Source organism: Centruroides sculpturatus, unplaced genomic scaffold (genome assembly GCF_000671375.1).
Source record: "Centruroides sculpturatus isolate CEXI.00-Female unplaced genomic scaffold, Cexi_2.0 scaffold429, whole genome shotgun sequence".
Classification (NCBI taxonomy): Eukaryota; Metazoa; Arthropoda; class Arachnida; order Scorpiones; family Buthidae; genus Centruroides; species Centruroides sculpturatus.
In genome coordinates, this window is record NW_019384784.1 from 81,306 (window position 1) to 84,509 (window position 3,204).

Genomic DNA, 3,204 nt, shown 5'->3' on the forward strand with positions numbered 1-3,204 from the left:
GATTATTCCCAAAAAATTATACGTGTTTTGGAAATGTTGAGTGGAATTAGTCTAGAATCGGTTAATTTTATAGAAGAAAACCTTTCAAACAGCCTTAGTCCGTAAAGTTCCCACCTATCGGGCTGCGATTGGCTCGTGTATATAATCATTCCTACAACGTAATTTTCGGTTAGCGTGGAACGTATCTAAGCGTTATAGGGGGGGTCTACTGTATTTACGTGAATCAGATTACAGAAACACACGCTTCGCCATTTTTGAAACACACGCTTCGGGTCTAATTTAAAATTTGAGATTTTATAATCCAGAGTGATTCGGAATAGATAGACTGACAGAAGGAAACTTTTCCTTATAATTTAAAAGTTGCTTATACAGGGATATTCCGATACTTACAGGGGCCATCTGTGGTCAGGACGAAAGCTGAGGTCCAAGGTGAGACAACCATACATTCCGGTCCAGCTGATCCCTGCCACTATCCCAAGCCCATGGCCAGATGGCCGAGCGGTTAAGGTGGCAGCCTTTGGGTACCCGGGATCGAATTCAGACGGGTCGAAAAAGTTCCAGGAATTTTTCAGTTGGTAGTCCGTCCAGATATATGGGCTTCGTCTCTAATCCGGCTGCCCCATTGTGAACTTGGCCGAACCTGTAATGGGTATGCTAAAAGCCTCTGAGTGCCCAGAGAACGGAGAGTTGAAAAAACCCCAAGCTTATCAGTGGCCGAATATATAAAACCATTGAACACCGGGTCGGTCGTGGGTTCGCGCCCCATCAATCCGGCTATTCGGAGTTTTCCAGGTTTTATTCACGTGTCTAACAACTAAATTGAGAGCCGTTTCCCATAGAAAGTCCTCCCAGAAGGCACGTCTTGGCAAATCGCTTTGGTGTTGCATACAAGTCCAAGAATAATTAAAATTTGTACGAGGAGGAATTCTCTTTATGATAATAAGTTCGAACTGTCTTTAATGCGATGTTGTCTTGCCTTACTGATGCGATTATCATCATAGAAGGTAGTTATAAAGATTTATGAGGCTATTCAAGCTGGTAAATATTAATCATAATCCGCAATAGATATCGAGTCACGAGAACGTAGAGTTCAAGGGGTCAAACTGTACTCACCACTTCATTTTTTATGTGTTTACATGCTTATATTTAGTATATGTATGTCCTCTGTAAGAATACCAGTTCTCCTGTTTATGCTTGCATGCGTTGTATTTCGTTATATGTATTGTGATTTTGTATGTTCTTGTGTTGTTTATATGCTTAATTGTATATTGTCTACAGCGTTTAATGATATGTTTATACGCGTGGATTGTGTGCCATACAGTTATAATGCATGTTTTAGGGGAATATATCCCACTACCGGATCCACTACCATATAATATACCACGCTTCCTTAAATATTCATGTATTTTACCCCCCTAAAATATTCGGTCATCAGTATTATTTACAGTTTCACGCTCTCTTCACTCATTAAACAATTTCAAAATTTCGTCAACAATCCGTGACATTCGCTTCCTTTGTCTTCCCTTCCTTTAACTACTATTTCATCCAGTTACCATAGAGTATAACAGTTACAATAGTATCTTCGAGTCATTTTCCGCTCTGGATTTTACATGAAAACTCTTCCCCTAACCTGCAAATTCCTAAATTATTTTCATGTCGAGCTTCTAAAAGACCGGATAATTGGATTTTTCTTCACGTTTCTATGGGCATTAATAATGTTGCAATGAGTAGATTTTCAGCGTATCATCCTGAAATTATTGAAAAGAAAATGATGGATAATGTTGAGAAACAATTGACTTACTCAATTAAATTCATATTTTTTTTATATTATTTTTTATTGTTCCTGGTAACAAATTGGAGTTGTAATAAATCATTTCGTCACACTTCATATGCACTTTTGAATTTTATAAATTACCTTACGACATTATCTTAGAATTATTACCATAAAAAATGATATTTTAAGTGTTTTAATCAAGGATTTTCTGGTTATTTTAAAACTTAAAATGTATAAAAACGTGTTTATAAGTCAAGTTAGTCGTAACGAAAATTTTAATTAAAAAGAAAAGGCAGAAAATTCGATATGAAAATCAAGTCTAGCTCAGTCGAACCTCCAAACAACGGCCAATTTTCAGGGATGATCCTTTTTTTAAACGCATATCAAATAACGACACTTTTATATTCCCATCAGTGGCCGTTGTTCGGAGGTTTGTCCGCATTATCGTTTCCGCTTTGTGCAAAGCATGAGAAAAGAATAAAGAATTAGTCGATTAACTTCCAGGAAAATTGGAAAAAACAAGACTTTTACAGAATAATGAATGTTTTAAATTTCACGAACATGTCTACTGCAGGAATAATTCGGCTTACGAGAGAAGAAGAAGAAGAAATCACAGCACAAACATTCGTGTGTTAGAATTAGGAGTGAGTATTATTCATGTCAGACTTCCTGAACTTGAATAGGAATTCCTCAACCTCTAAAATTCTCTTTAAGGAAGCAATTTCTCGTAAGGAAACTATAGATGGAAAGAGTTTATTACCAAAAATTCTCGTGCCTCTTCTGCCCACAGATCGAAGGACATTCAACCTGTGGTCACGGATGAAGGGACCAGTCTGTTATTGGGAATGCTCTATATGTAGTAATCAAGTTAAATTCTAGAACATAAGCATTTGTACATGAAGCATGGATGGGTGAGTTGCAGCTATGAATAATCAGTTTTGGTTCCTAAGAAGGGTCAAAGAACCATGTGCCAATTGCTGCGGGCACAAGCGCGCGCGTTTTTTATTTTATTTTATTTATTTTTTTCTTCTTAAGAACTTGGAATTTTTGGTCGTTAACCTTAAAAACTAACGAAAGTTGTCATCGAGTGACCCATTTTAGATGCTGGTTCGGACCATTTTTTAAACTTCAACTGTTTTATTTTTCAACAGTTTACCAATTTCACTATCTAAATTTAATTGCTGCTAGATTTAACACTTGATTTTGTGTGATAAAATGGATTATTTTACTGCTCCAAACTTAAGAATTCGATAACGTTCTACCTCTATTTTCTTCAATCATTGCAAAAAGTGGCATATTGAGTGCAATTGCAATTTTAGGGTGCAATTTGGGGACGAAATTGCTGGGGATAGAGAATCGGCGCTTTTGAATCAGTGACGTGTCTCGTCCTTGTCAGCTGATTGACGAGAGCGGTGCATTCTCCTGTTCTA